At 42.8% G+C, this 16,668-nt stretch overlaps 1 protein-coding gene across 1 annotated transcript in view; it reads left to right on the top strand.

The window, feature by feature from the left end:
- Positions 1-3,919: 3,919 nt before the first annotated feature.
- The window catches only part of LOC127418724 (contactin-4-like), a 164,860-nt gene continuing 152,111 nt past the window's right edge, over positions 3,920-16,668 (top strand). The window contains exon 1 of the mRNA XM_051659456.1: positions 3,920-4,190. The gene's annotated coding sequence lies outside the window, so the exon portion shown is untranslated. The remainder of the gene's footprint in view (positions 4,191-16,668) is intronic.

Genomic DNA, 16,668 nt, shown 5'->3' with positions numbered 1-16,668 from the left:
GAGTATTAGATTCGGCTGGGGCCATCTAACGCTATCACACGCACCAGGGAAGGTGTTCTGTTCCTTTCCTATTCTTTCAGGGGGAAAAGACCCCGCGGAGACCACATCCTGCCCGGAGGGGAGGTAACATGTGGCAATACGTCATGTGGGCTCACCAGCCGCACATGGAAGAGGCGCGGTGGTAGGTCCTGCCTAGAAGGGGAGGAGCTCTACAAACATGGCAACCGGGGGCAGAGAGGGCTCTGCCCAAGGGAGACGCGGGTCTGCCGACAGGGAGACTGTACCACGAAAAATACATCACAGGGGGTTACCGGAGTAACTGGCACCTGTGGAGCACCTATCCCAGTACAGGGCATATTAGTACCCGTAGTGGATCCGGCTGCGAATTCCTCCACCGAATTTGCGAGCCACAGGGCTAAGGAGGAAGTACATCCAGAGTTCACGGTTCGTGAACTCGCATGGGAGAAGAAGCTCACGTCTTCACCTCATGGAGGGGAAAGGCGCTATACGCAAGCGATACACCTGGTCAGCTGTTCCGTATTACCAAACTTACCTGTTCGTACCTGACAAAACACGGGACGAAACCGGCTCAACCCGGAGATTGTAATATCTCGCAAAGGTATTGTGTGTTACCCAGCCCGCTGCTCTGCAGATGTCTGCTAGAGAGGTGCCATTGGCCAGTGCCCACGAGGATGCCAGGCTCCTTGTAGAGTGTGCTCATATTCCCAAAGGGGCGGGCACGGCCTGGGCCTGGTATGCCAGAGCGATGGCATCCATGATCCAGTGGGCAAGCCTCTGTTTGGAGACAGCGTACCCTTTCCGCTGTCCACCAAAGCAAATAAAGAGCTGCTCAGAGCACCTAGAGCTCTGCATGCGATCCAAATAGATGCGCAAAGCACGCATCGGACACAGCAATGATAAGGCTGGATCAGCCTCCTCCCGGGGCAGCTTCACTTGCAGGCTCACCACCTGACCCCCAAGGGGTCGTGGGAACCTTGGGCACATAGCCCAGTCGGGGTCTCAAGACCACGTGAGAACAATCCGGACCGAACTCCAGGCAGGTGTCGCTGCCAGAGGACGCCTGCAGGTCCCAAACCCTCTTGATGGATTTCGTGAGCGCAGTCAGGAGTGCCGTCTTGAAAGAGAGGGCTTTCAGCTCGACTGACTCTAGTGGCTCAAGCGGGGCTCTCCAAAGGCCCAAAAGGACCACAGAGAGATTCTGAGGGAAATCAAAGCACTTACCTTGCTCCATGTTCCTGGCATCGGGGGAGGTCAGCGATGGGGGATGAGGGACTTTTTGACCATCTTCGTAACTCGTCACACTGCCTGGCCGTGGGTATGAGTGTGGTGCAGTCGGGCACGCGAAGGCAGGGGGCCTGTGTTTGCAACGTCCAAGTCGCAGGTGCTCGGTGTCTGGTCGCCATGATAACGGCGGTTGTAAACACCGACCGTGTGACCCAATGAGTGTGGAAACCGCTCTTTTTTTATGTGAGTACCGCAGCCCATTCAGAGTGCGGCGAACACAAAACAAAAGGGAACACAGGATTTACCTCTCGGCCCTCCACCGAGGGGACGGAGTGGTCTGGATACCAGCTCCATGGTAGCAGCGGACATCAGCCTTCCGGGTCCTTGCGCCTGGTCTTGGGGCGAGGGGCGTCAGCTTCCTGCAGGGGGCTCTACACTGGGGCCGAGAACTGGGCTCAGGCTGTGGCAGAGCCACCTGGGATTTCGCCGTCGCAGGGGGATGCCCTCGATGAGCAGACAAGGTATGGGATCTTGAGCCGCACCGGGGCAAGATGTGCTGTATCGCCTCAGTCTGCTTCTTCACCGCCGAGAACTGCTGGGCAAAGTCCTCGACGGTGTCGCCGAATAGCCGATCTGGGAGATGGGAGCGTTGAGAAAGTGAGCCTTGTCGGTGTCCCTCATCTCAACCAGATTCAGCCACAGCTGGCACTCCTGGACCACCTAGGTGGACATCGCCTGCCCGAGTGCTCGCGCCATGACTTTCGTCGCCCGGAGGGCGAAATCAGTCACCGAGCGCAGCTCCTGCATCACATCGGGATCAGGAATACCCACGTGCAGCTCTTTCAGAGCCTTGGCCTGGTGTATTTGCAGGAGGGCCATGGCATGCAGGGCGGAGGCGGCCTGTCCAGCGGCACTGTAGGCTTTAGTCACCAGAGACAACATTGCCCTACAGGCCCTGGAGGGGAGCGCCGGACGATCCCGCCAGGTGGCGGCATTTTGTGGGCAGAGATGCAATGCAACTGCCTTATCCACCTGAGGGATCTCCGCGTACCTGTGGGCCACCCTTCCATCGAGGATAGTGAGAGCTGGTCTCATCTCGGAACGCGACGGAGGCAGACGAGCATGCTGGGGAACGGGAGGTCCGCGGGGAATTACCCAGCGAGACCACGCCCATTGAAATCCCCAAATTGCCTCCAGCGCCAGTCGGGCCGACCTCGTACCCATAGGTAGAAGGCGCAGCACAGGGGATGGCTGGAATGGCTTTCCCTCAGAGGAAGGAAAGCCTCAACCGCAACGTTGCCATGGTCATGTTCTCGCAATAAGAACATGAACCATCCACGAATGCTGCCTCAGTGTGAGCGCGGCCCAGACACATGAGGCAGCGCCCATGGCCGTCGGAGTTGGAGAGATAAGGACCGCATCCAGGAATCACATAAAGACAGAAAGGCATCTTTAAAAAGACGTGTCTTTAAAAAGACGTTCACGTCAATGTGTTGCTCTGATAGAGGAATATATACCTTTTGCAGAAATATATACTCTCTCAGTAGCGCTGTCGAAGCGCCCAGGGGCGTAGTCTGCACTAAGCATGCAGAAGGAGAGAAAGCCGCCGAAATGCACCAAATATCCAACAGCATACACTTCTATCTGAGGTGAATGGACTGGCAGTGGAATTCAGCTCACTGACACACAACCACTCGGCTCCAAAGAAAAATCTGAAAGAGTGGTTGCGAGCCAGCTCCTTTTATACCTGTATGTCCGGGGGAATGGCATGCAAATTCCACTCGCCACTCCTCATTGGCCTTTTCTCAAAGATCGGAGGTGTTTGGGGCTTCTAGGAGCAACCCCTAGTGTCCCTACATCGACACAACATCGAGTGAGTGACAGAAAGGGAACCATAAATACTAACAAGTTTCCCCCTTTATATTCATCTTGCACAAAGGCAGACATAAATTTTAACATTTACTCTCCCTGTCGAGTCCCATGTAAAAAAGACCTAAAAATACTCTGCCCAGTTTCAAATTTATTTTTGTTGAATCAACTTACTTAATTTAAGTTCCATTGGTTAAATGCATTTTTGAGTAATGTGAACATGGTAGGATTGAGTAAAACTGACGATAGTGATAGTTCTTTTCTTTGTGTGTGTGTGTGTGTGTGTGTGTGTGTGTGTGTGTGTGTGTGTGTGTGTGTGTGTGTGTGTTGCTTAAGTTCCCCCGCTTTCAGTCTATGAGCTGGAGGGATAACTTATTATTTCCTCATTAATTCATGAGATACTTTAAAATGAATAGATTTTCTAAATGTCTTTTCTTGGGGGAGAAAATGTACAGTTTAGTTCAGGCACTTCGGACAACTTTTACCCAATCAGGAATGTGCATACTAATAGCACACATTGAGGAAATGTAAGCCTGCTATTTTATTGATGTATTAAAACCTTGGGGTCTTCTAACATTTTTATGTCTCAAGTAGCAATCTGTCTTTTTCGAACCCTCCTACTCTCTTTCCACAGCGGATGCAATGATTTATTTGATCTGTGCGCATGAATTGACAGGCCAAGTGATGTGAAGTTTGTGTTGCGTCGCACTGGGGTGTGAAAGCACTGAGCGGGTCCACACACGTTGGCTCGTGGCGCAGTGTGGAATGGAACAGAGTATTCAACCTCTGTATGTGAGGCTGAACAGACTCCTGGAGCGTGCGGAGGATATGCATCTCGTTAATGCGTAACGCGTTTGGCTAATTTCGCGTTTGCTTTCGAAGTCCAGTGGGGTTCACTGCTGTCAACAACTCTTCCTGTTTGTCAAGGAGTATCTTCGGGGAAAAAAAAGGAGAAATTTGTACTTGTTAAGAGCGCTCTGTGAAGCGACTCTGATATTGAGGAATGGTTGGAGAGAAGATGCTGCTGTTACGGCGGCACACGCGAAGAGGCTGAAAACAGAAGAAAAGTAAAACAGGTAAATGAGTTTAAGACAGAAACGGCGCGAATTGAGACAGACATGGGGATATTTAAAACAAATAGAAAAAGCGGTACTTTATGTTTTACATTTAGACGAAATATGCCAACATTTTGTAGCATATAAAATATTATATGTATAGTTTTAACCTCCTTTACTTTCGGAGTTTAATATTCGGAGTATAAATGATATCGGTAGTGCTTTCACAGATGTATATCGTAAATAACATGTATTTTTTAGTTTTATTGAACGTCTAAAATTAACGTATGCTGCACATAAGATGCAGTCTACAAATTTTATAGTATAAACTATAAAATATGTAGACTATTAAAGAAACAATTGGGGTAAATGCGCTAAAGCAGTTTATTTGTAGTCATTCATCACATAAAAATGTGCATAACTGCCATGTCAATCTCATGTTCACTGTTTGATTGTTTGCCAAATTATTAATCCAGTTGGTGTTCGGTTCCTTTTTATGATAATTGCAATATTTTTTACCTTTCTTGTAGCAATATATTGTATAAATCTTTCTTTCTCTTTTTGAATAATTGAAAAATTAGCACGCACTCTGTCATAAGCCTCACACCACTTTGATTAGGTTTTTCTTTTATGGATACATATTTCTCAGGAAGAATCCTTGTGTTTGAGAATTGTAATTTCCTTGACGAAGGTGAAGTCTTTCAGAGATCCTCATCCTCATCATCAGATGATATCTCACATAATTATTCTCAGCATTAGACGAGAGGTTACATTAAAGGCAGCCCCACAGTCACATAAGACAATACACTTGATTCCTTAAATAAAAAAAAATAATAATAATGTCCCTTTCTCATCACATAGCTTTATATGCCAAAATTGCAATATGTAGAGCAATCTTTAAATCATTAGAATCTCTGATGAAAATACATATTTATGTTTTCTTCTTTTCCCCCTGAGAATGGCGATATAAGGCAGTGTGTGTTTAGGTTAGATAGTGTTTTGTACAGAATGAATAAAATGCAGACTGTAAATGAGTGCTCATTCATTCATACACAATTGCACTATAGGTAGAGGCAGTTTTGCTGCACTCTACTGGTTTGTCACGAGTATAAGGGAGAGAAAAAGCACGAATGAATTCTCAAGGCATCATTAGGGAGCCTAAAAATATTTGCACACATCTCTGTGTTGATGCAAGGCAAGGGGGCAAAGGTAAGCAGGGAGGCTTGTCTTCTGTGGCATGTTAGATTTATTCCCCTCTCCCTGCATTGCTTGTTGAGTCATAGAGAGCTTATCTTCAGAAGACTACAGAGGATCCTTGGCAGGTCTAGTCTGAGGTGTGATGCCGTACATACTGAATACATGCTTTAGATCTTTGCACCATTAATTTTCCAGCCAATTATATATATAAAAAAATTCATAATAATAAAAAATAAAAATAAAAATGTTATGAAGCCATACAAATAGTTTCAGTCTGAGTGTCATACTGTACCTCTTACATTTAAAGAGAATGAATAAAGACATTTTACCGGTTATGATTACTACAGAAAATAATTTTGACTTATCCTAGTTTTTAAAATCAAGCAAAATAATTATTTATTCCTGTAGTTCAACTGGTACAGCATGCCACTAGCAACTGCAAGGTCTTTTTTTATTTTTTATTTATTCTCTGGGAACACACAATCTGATTAAATGTATAGCCTAAATGCACTGTCATTGTATAGTCATTAATGTTTAAATGTGTTGACAATTATGCTTGAGATATATATATATATATATATATATATATATATATATATATATATATATATATATATATATATATATATATATGGAAATACAGTTATACCCATGAGAGAGACCAGTTATACCCATGAGAGAGTCAAAGTTGAGTGTCAGTCAGTTGAGAGAGAGTTTACTGAAGACAAAGTTCTCAACATTTCCAAAGGCAAAAGACAGAAAGAGAAAGTGAGTTGAGAATCTAACCTCAAACTAACTTAGATTACAGAAACAACCATAATTATAGGCATATGCAAATTAATTGATATCATCTCTTACAAGTACAGGGTTCTGATAGGGGAATAGTACAGATAATTCTAGAAACATCCAAACATGGTGTTCTGTTTAACTACTTGAATGCAATCATTCAAACAATTATATTTTTAAACACTAACGCCCGCTATACACTGTAGAATTTTTACAGTCCTTTAAGATTGTTTCTTGTCAGACTGTACGATATGAACGCATTGAGATCGCCATGGCAATCTGTGAAACATTTCAGACTGTACGAAATACATTGTAGCTGACTGTGGTCTCAATCGCCCCAATCAGTGAACGTGAGCATTGCGGAATTGACCTGTTTCAGCGGTCACTTTTTCCTTGCAGCCGCCATATTTGTGACCATCAGCAGAAGGAAACAATGGCAGTGAATTTAAAAACACCCGTGAAACGATATCAAGAAAAACTTTACTTTTGATCCATTCCAAGTCCCAGGAAAAGTTCATATAGGCCTAAATACAGCACAAATATTGGCAAATTGAAATTTTGCGGACATTTAAAGATATTTTATCCACCATTCATCTCCGTACGGCAGCGGGTCTGATGTATGACCAGTGAGTACACACGCCCACCACTACATCACCATAAACATCTCTCATTCAGAAGATAAAATTTTTTTGAACATGAACATGGAACAGGTCAATAGAAGTGAAACGGTGAGATTTCCCCGGAGGAGCAATTTTTTTATTTGATTTTGTTTCTGAAAATTGGGAATCAGCATTTCCATTGCTCCAATATCACACCATCATGAGCATAACAAATAAAAAGAAACACAGATTTTGTCAAATAGACCTATTATAATACAGCCTGATCACAAATACAGAAAATTACTGATGTGCAGAATGAACGCGAATGGGGGAGGTAGTCTACAGCAATAATTAGCTACCAAAAGCAAAGATTCACTGGGGAAATGAAAAGACATGAAAAATGACAAACTTCTGTGTTCACATAGGGGAAACAAAAAAGGAGGGTTATAGTACGTCTTTCTCCACTTTTAGATTAGTAACCTATTGCCACACAAAATTTCAGAAATTCATGTAGGCTAATATATTGTGCTTGCAAATTTCCTAAGGAAAATGCACAAACATTAAATAGATTTCTAGAATGGGATCCAGTTGTACGTATCTGCTGATTTGAATTAAAACGTCCCATAAATACTTACCAATATAAATTGCTCACTTTTTTTTTATTTATTTATTTTATGAAATTGGAGTGGTGTGAATCTTAACTAAAAAGTTTACAGACTTTTAAAGTCCATTTATTAAAAGTAAAATATAATAATTAAAATAAAGTTGTAAAGAAAGTGCATGATAAATGTAAAGAAAAAAAACGTGTTGAGATAATGCAACCATTCATTTTATTTTCATTTTGTAAGCTCTGTATTTATATAATTTGGTGAATAATGCTTTCATATTGCTGAAGTGTTACACTTTTTTCCAAGTATTTTCTGATTATTTGTTTATTAAAACTTTTTATATAAAATTAAAAGAAGAAAAAACATTGAAAGAGCTTGAGTAGAGTGATAACTGGACACAAATGTTGCTATGGTGTTGCAAACACGGAGCAGGTTTCTTTCCAAGGAGCTCAGCGGAATTTCTCTGAAAACAGCAAATTGGGGTGCAAGAGAGGAGTGGACTCATATGGCCGTCGTAATAGCAGTCACACTATACGACTGTAATGCAAAATTTCTGACACTGCCAGGACTTCGGAGGCTAAAGATCATCGCAAAGGCTATTAATCGGCTGTCGGTGAGCATGTCACACTAAACGTTGTAAGATTGGCGATTTTGCCCTACGACGACAGAAATCCTTTAGGATTCCCGGCATTTGTCTCAGACGGCAGAATCTTGGCCAAAATCATACAGTGTAAACTAGGCTTAAGTCAAGTTGCAGATACATGTCAGAGGTGAGTCATAGATTGAGAGGGCTCTTCTCTTTTTAGATACCAATTGAGCTCAGCTCCTTTGGCTTAGTCACATGATTCTCAAAACTGCAAACAATCCCTGCAATGACATCATTAGACAGAACACAACATAGGCTTTCCCTCAAGGTTGAGTCAGGCCTCACTGGGACACAGGCCTCATCCAACTGGAACAAACATGACAATAGAACAATACGTCCAAACGCAACAGAGCAAGGTTAGGCAGAAATATACTTTAAGTTATGAATGCTAAGAATGTATTTGTGTCAAATAATACCTGTGATATATTAATGACCTAAAACTAAAACATAAGAAAAACTCGAGCTCTATATTTGAGACATTCTAGTCATGTTTCAGAGCACTTCACAGTACTGAGTCTGTCCTGTTAAGAGTCTTAAATGAGATTTTGCAAACCGTTGATTCTGTTATTAAAATTTTTATTGATTCATAAATTAACACAAAAAATACAACAACATCTATATAATGAATCAAACACTTTAAACATTAAACCCCCACTATATCCCCTCCCCCTACCAAACTCTCAACCCACCCTGACCCCCCCACGAACACACCTGTGGTCAACAGAATATAAACACACACACAGAAAACTAAAACAACAACATAAAATAACATACAATAATCAAGTACAATAATAATAAAAAAAACTAAATAAAAAAAAACTAAACTCTAAATTACTCCCTCCACTGCCCCACCTCGAGATTCCCTCAAAAATGCTAAATAATTGCCCCATTTCTTATTGTAAGTTTCCCTAACCCCCATCCTAATGGTCGACCCCTCCTCGAAGGCAGCCACCCTCCCCATCTCCACGCACCACTCCGGGAACGAGGGTGCTCCATCCGATTTCCAACTTCTCAAAATAACCTGCCTACCAATCATCACACCGGTCAAAACCCAGTCCTTCATGTACTTATCTACCAAATCCATGACCTCCCTATCTCCCAAAATACAGAGTCTGGGGCAGAACAAGACCTGAGTGCCCAACACATCACAAACAAAACTTTGCACCTTCAGCCAAAATTCTTGGATCTTAAGGCACCCCCAAAAACATGGATGGTGTCTCCATCTTCAGTATGGCATCGCCAACAGATGGGTGTGTCCTTAAGACCAAGCCTATACAATCTAGAGGGGGTCCAATAAAATCTATGTAAAATCTTAAATTGCATAAAGCGAACCCTTGTATCTCTAGATGGAGACTTTATGTTTTTTAGAATCCTTGCCCACACTCCCTCCTCCAATACCAAGTTTAAATCTTTCTCCCATAATCTTTTAAGAGAATTTGAAGCTCCGTCCCCCAGACTCTGAATTAACAAGGAGTAATACACTGATGCCTCATGACCCTTCCCAAAAGCAGCAATCACCACTTCCAGAGTATCTGCCGCTCTAGGGGGGTGTATGCTACTCCCAAAAACAGAGCAGAGCAGGTGGCACAGCTGTAAATACTTATAAAATTGAGATTTGGGAATCCCAAAATGTTGAATCAAATTTTGAAAAGATCTCAATACTCCACCCTCATACAGGTCACCAAGTGTATTAACCCCCCTCACAATCCATTCTGACCAACAGAAAGGGGACTTATTAATACATAGTTTAGGGTTCAGCCATATGTTCAAGGCTACGTTTAAATAAATATCAGAATTAAACACTCTGGACACTTTTGTCCATATCGAGTGCAAATGCAAAATAGTGGGGTGCGACTTAACCTCTCCAGCTAGTTTAATCGAAAGGCTTTGCAGTGGCAAGATAGGGGCAAGAACTTCCTTTTCAATACAAAACCAGGGAGGAGCTCTCTCAGGTGGAAGTGACCAATGAACCAAATGTCTAAGACTGAATGCATAATAATAAAATAAAATCTTGGGTAGGCCTAACCCAACTTTGTCAATCGGCCTATGTAACTTACTGAAATTTAACCTGGGACATTTACCATTCCAAATGAAGGACTTCACTATGCTATCAAATTGCTTGAAATAAGAGAGAGGGACATCTACAGGGAGAGATTGTAGCAGGTAGTTAAATTTTGGAATGCAATTCATTTTAATAACATTAACCTTCCCAATCATCGATAAGTGTAATGTATCTGTCCACATCATTCGAAAACCTTTTTATTAAGGGAGCAAAATTAACTCTGACTAAATCAGACAAATTTGTTGGGAATAAAATTCCCAAATACTTAATTCCCTGTTTGGGCCACTGGAAGGCAACCGGCTGGAAGGCCGTTACTGGACAGTACGCTGTCAAAGCCAAAGCTTCGGATTTAGACCAATTGACTTTGTATCCTCCGAATTTGGAAAAGGAGTTAATAATTCTATAGAGGCAAGGCATGGATCTAGTGGGGTCGGAGACGAATAATAAAATATCATCTGTGTAAAGCAAAAGCTTATGCGCTACACCTCCCGCCGTCACCCCTGGAAAATCATCCTCCTTTCTTATCGCGGCTGCTAATGGTTCCAGGGCAAGACAGAACAATAATGGGGAAAGAGGGCAACCCTGCCGGGTGCCCCTATCCAGAGTAAAATAATCTGAAATTAACCCATTTGTTTGCACCGATGCTACAGGGTGTCTATAAAGTAACTTAATCCAACCAATAAATGTATTCCCGAACCCATACCTTTCCAAAATCTTAAAAAGATAATCCCATTCTACCATATCAAACGCCTTTTCGGCGTCAAGAGAGATGGCAGCGACCGAAGATTGATCATTCGCTATTGACCACATGATATTGATGAGACGCCTAATATTATCAGAAGAACTACGGCCTCGAATAAACCCCATCTGATCTAAATGTATAAGTGATGTCATAACTTTACTTAATCGATTAACCAGAATTTTGGGCAAAATTTTTACATCTAACTGGATCAGGGAAATTGGGCGGTAACTTTTACACTCGCTTGGATTTTTGTCCTTTTTTAGAATCAGACTGATCCGGGTTTGTGTCATGGTTGGCGGAAGGTTTCCATTCTTTAATGAATCAGTATAAACTTCTAACAAAAGTGGAGCCAGTTCTGTTGCATAAGATTTGAAAAACTCAGCAGCAAAGCCATCAGGCCCCGGAGCCTTGCCCGTAGGCAAGGCTTTAATTACCTCAACAAGCTCTTCCAAGGTTATCTCAGAATCAAGAGAATTTTTTTGCTCAGTCGTCAGTTTAGGGAGATCTAATGGTTCCACAAAGTTCCTAATATCTTCATCAGTGGATGAAGACGTGGAACCATAGAGATCAAGATAGAACTCTTTAAAGGCATTATTAATATCAATAGCCGAGGTACATATTTCACCACAAGCAGATTTCTCTTAGGGAATGGTAGAAAAAGACTCTCTCTGCTTATATATCTAGCCAAAAGTTTTCCTGCTTTGTCACACGACTCATGACTGTCTTGCCCTGAATAACCAAAACTCCACTTTCCATGACAAAATAGTATTATACCTGTAATTCAATCGGGTCAATTCTCTGAGACCATCAGATGACATATGGCGCTTCAGCTCTACCTCGGCACTTTTAATATTTCCTTCCAACTCCAGGAGTTCTTGTGCTTTGGATTTTTTAATGAATGAGGCATACTGTATGATCCGACCCCTAAGAACCGCTTTAAGTGCCTCCCAAGCCATGCCCACAGAGGATACTGAGGACCAGATGGTCTCCATATAAACACTGATTTCAGTCTTTAACATTTGTTGGAAATCAGGATTTTGCAAAAGGGACACATTAAGACGCCAACTATAAGATTTATTTTTCTCTATATGTGGCATCACCTCTAAACTCACCAGAGCATGATCTGAGACTAAGATATTTCCAATTGAGCAATCAACAACAGATGAAATGAGGGATTTGGATATATATAAAAAAAAAATCTATTCTAGAATAAATCTTATAGACTGATGAAAAAAATGTATAGTCTCTACCAGATGGGTTCAAAAGTCTCCAAATATCTGTAAGACCAAGATATTACACATCCTGTGAAGCGTCAATGTTGCTCTAGGGGGTTTACACACTTTTGCTTCACTATGATCAAGGACTGAGTCCATCAAAAGATTAAAGTCTCCTCCCAAAATTATATCATGAGGGGTGCCAGCGGCTTGCAACATCCCTTCAAGATCTATAAAAAAGCCCTGATCGTCAGCGTTAGATGCGTAAATATTAGCCAAAATCAACCTTTGCCCTTGAATCAACTAACACAATAATTACTCTTCCTAATTTATCTTTAATCTGTTTGAGACATTTGAATTGTAGATGTTTATTTACCAATATAATGACTCCCTTGCTCTTACTTGAGCCAGTACTAAAGAAAACATGTCCACCCCATATCTTCCCAAATTTTTCAGCTTCCTGCGGGGAGAGATGTGTTTCTTGAAGAAACACTATATCATATTTCTTACGTTTAAGAAAAGAAATAACCTTCCTTCTTTTTATGGGGTGCCTCAACCCATTTACATTCCATGTGGAGAGAGATAGTACACTCGTATTAACATCTGACATTTTGATATAGTAGAAAAATAAATTGTGTGTCAAAAACAAAATTATACAGACCACATTCCCCATTAGTGAAACAATCAACCCCCGAACAAAACAAACAGAAAAAAGAAAAACGTGCGCATTAACCTCACGCACGACAGCGCCAACCGGCGACAATCCCTCTAAACTCAAAAGGTCCATGAACGCCCACGAGTCCCCACGACAACTTTGCCATCGGATTGCTCAATTTTGCCTCACAAATTTGTGAGGCAAAATTACATAACAGAAAATACTTTGTAAAATAAACCCAGTCAATAGGAAGAATGAACACAAAGAATGTGTAGATTCATTTACAGAACTGTCTCAAAGATGTGATCTTCCACAAAACAAATTCCAGCTGATATAAAACTGTTCAGATTCCTCAGTCAGACAAACAAATGTTCAGTGAGCCGGCTGTTATGAGTTCAGCGGATGACGTAATCATTCCAATGTCTCGTGAAAAAAACCCTCAACAAAACAAACTACAGCCAGCAGGAGGAATAAGCACAAGGAATGAACAGATTAATCCACAGATGATCCAAAGGAGTGTTATTCAATAGAACAAGCTCCAGCCGCTAGGCGGAATAAATACAAAAAGAAACAAAACCGGCATCCCAGTTCCCCGGATGATCGAGTCAATTCACTCGGAGGTTGCATAAAAGTATATACCATGACTTACACAATCCGTCAGCTTTATAAAAGACATCCTTTGTGTGAGCAGCATGTAGATATTTTGCGGTCATTCGTAGTGTCTACTCTCAATCTGTCCGGGAACTTCAATGCAAAAGTAATCTTCCATCAATGCAAAAGTTTCTTTAAGGAAAAGTGTTATTCACAAAACAAGCTCCAGCCGATCGGCGGAGCCAACGCAAAAAACCCAAAATGTCGCCCAGCTTCCTCAAGAGTTAGGTACAGCGAGTCAGGCCCACTCACATGAGAAACATCCAATGGTTTACTCAGTCACTGATTCTATAAAAGACACTGCCAGATTTGGACATGTCAGTACTTTGCGACCTACCTTCGTTTCTATTCTCAGTTTGGCAGGAAACATTAGAGCAAACGAGATCTTTTTCTGATGTAAGATTTTCTTACATTCCTTGAACCGATCGCGTTTCTCTCTTGTCGAACTCGCAAAGTCCGGGAACAAGAAAATATTATGGTTCTTCCAAGAAAGCTTCCCTTTGCTCCTCTCCTGGCGCAACGCAAGATCTCAGAAATCTGGCCAGAATCGATCTGGGCCTGTCTCCCTCAGCAGATCTGTGAGCTGGCACTCTGTGAGCTCGCTCGATTTCCAACTTGTGGCCTGTTATGTTGAGCAGACTCGGGAAAACCCGTCTAGGAATTTCACCATATCTCTGCCCTCCTCATGCTCAGGAATTCCAACAATTCAAACGTTATTCCTGTGGCTTCTATTCTCAAGATCTTCAAGCTTTTCAAGGAGATGTTCCAGATCAACTTTGGTCGCGGGCGGATTAGCGGTTAATTCCCTCTCCGAATATTCCAAAATATCGATTCGTTTTTCAACATCAGTCACTCTTGTACCTAACTTGGAGAATTTTATTTCCATCACCGTGATCGATCGACGTATTACCGCGAGATCCTCCAAGTCAGCAAGAATCTTCGCCAGCATCACCGACATGTTGGACAACTGACGCTGGATTCCTTCTCCTGCTACGCCATCCAAATCGAGTCCCCGGTCTGTAGGCCTGTCAGGGCTTTCATCCTGAACACGTAAGTGTCTTTTAATGTCTCCAGAGTCCAAGGATTTTGACTTCTTTGCCATGTTTTGCAACAAAAGGCAAATGTGTAACTGGGTGTATAAAATTTCACCAGATTATAATATGAAAATAATCGAAAATTCAGCAAAGTGCGCAGAGCTCGTCACTCACACATCTGCTCCTTGCATGGCGTCACGTGACCTGGCACCGTTGATTCTGGCAATAATGTGATCCTTGTCCTTTTAGATCTTAGCACTGCTTTTAAATATTGATCCATACCTATTATATCATCTCAGAAGACATGGATTTAACCACTGGAGTCGTATGTTTCCTTTATGTGATTTGTGGACCTTCTGAGTCCTGGCCATCATTCACTTGCATTGTATGGACCTACGGAGCTGAGATATTCTTCTAAAAATCTTTGTGTTCTTCTGAAGAAAGAAAGTCATATACATCTGAGTTGGCATCAGGGTGAGTAAATGATTGAATTAAAGAATTTTAATTTTTGGGTGAACTATCCCTTTAAATTAATGATTTTTAAGTTCATCAGCTATCAATTCAGAGAATAGTAAAATGCTACAAAATGATGTTGCAACCCATAAAAGCATTCTCCTTGCAACCTCTGTGACTTGGGATGGTAAGAGTTGGTCTCCACAAGTGACCGGGGTGACTCGATCGGTGACTTTTAAGTTAACCTCCGGTCTGAGCTCCTCCCTCTCTGGAACCACTGTCACCAAAGTCACAGGGACTGCCTCTCTCCATGGTTTTAGAAGGTTGAGGTTGTAAATCTGACGTGCTCCACCTCTATCCATTTGTTTCACCTCATATTTGATTTCCCCAACTCGCCGTGTGACCTCAAAGGGTCCTTGCCATTTGGTGAGTAATTTAGAGCTCGATGTGGGGAGCAATACAAGGACTTTATCTCCCGGTGTAAATTCCTGTAGTCAAGTGCCCCTACAGCCGACTTTGACGTTCTTGAGCCTGGAGCAAATTCTCCTGTGTTAATTGCCCCAGTGTGTGGAGTTTTGCTCTCAGGTCAAGAACGTATTGAATTTCATTTTTGCTGTTTGAAGGTCCCTCCTCCCAATTTTCCAATAGGACGTAGAGCATACCACAAGGTCAGTGCCCATACAATAATTAAAATGGGGAGAACCTTGTGGAGGCTTGCAGGGCCTCTCGTACTGCCAAGTGGTCCTCAGCCAGCTGGATGGCCTCATCTGGCCGTGGCACTGGACCCATTCCGCCGTCCCTTTTGGTAGTCGAGAGATGAACTGCTCCAGTACCAACAGATCGATCACTGCCACGGCGTTGCGTCCTGCTGCCAGCAGCCACCGCCGGCAGGAGTCAAGGCAAGCATCAGTGAGCGGAAGCGATGGCGATGCTATTCTGGGCTGCGGCCAACCTGCTGCAAGATGGCTCATCGCAAGTTCTCATGCTCCAGGAGGTCTGTCACCAGAAGCTGTTGGGCTGTGAGTTGAGCCTCCCTGGTCAACAGCGGCAACTCAATAAAAGCCTCCGGGTCGTCCTGCAGGCCCATCTTGATGAGTGTGATGTGGGGGATGGCCGAAGCTGTGGCCGGGGTCGCGGCTGAAGTTTCCCCCTAGGGTACTAAGCTCTGTAACACCTGCCGGTCCTCAGCTTGGGCCTGAATGAGCACCTGGTTCTTGCTCCGTGCGCAGGTCCAGGAGGGCCTGGTGCTGGGTTTGGTGGATACCAACAAGGGTCTTGATCACCTCTGCCAGCAGCGAGGACTCCATAACGGCGATTCCTTCCTCTTTCCGGCTTTCGGCACCACTGTGACAAGTCTCGTGTCAGTTTAAGGGAAATGAAGAAGTGGGGACCAGCTTACACATTTGGTACATTTATTTGGTGTCGCTTTTCAGCTTGCACACAAAACTCATTTGCTTCTTTTAACACAACATATAATCCTTCTTTTAACACAACATAAAGTCACGCTGCAGTCCGCACCGCTGTAGGACTCAGGTCTCTCTCCACCACATCTGCAGCTCTGGCTGCTCTTTATCTCTCTCCAGCTCTCACTGTAACACAAAACAGTTGTTAGAGAAAATTTCCCCCAAGTGTCAGTCCTTACCGCTCTTCCTGTCCCGGCCTCGCTCTCCACAGACGTTGCTCAGCCACACCCACATCACCACAGCAGGTCTGTGAATACTTACATTAAACACATTCATTTATTTTTAACAAGGCATACATTTACCTATGGCATAAATAAATAATAATAAAAAAAATATATATTTTAATGTGTAGTAAAGAAATAGACTGGGAATGGGGTGGATATATTTTC

Source organism: Myxocyprinus asiaticus, chromosome 28, assembly GCF_019703515.2.
Source record: "Myxocyprinus asiaticus isolate MX2 ecotype Aquarium Trade chromosome 28, UBuf_Myxa_2, whole genome shotgun sequence".
NCBI classification, from domain to species: domain Eukaryota; kingdom Metazoa; phylum Chordata; class Actinopteri; order Cypriniformes; family Catostomidae; genus Myxocyprinus; species Myxocyprinus asiaticus.
Note: the sequence above shows the minus strand (reverse complement) of the source record. Positions and strands in the feature narration are given on the sequence as shown.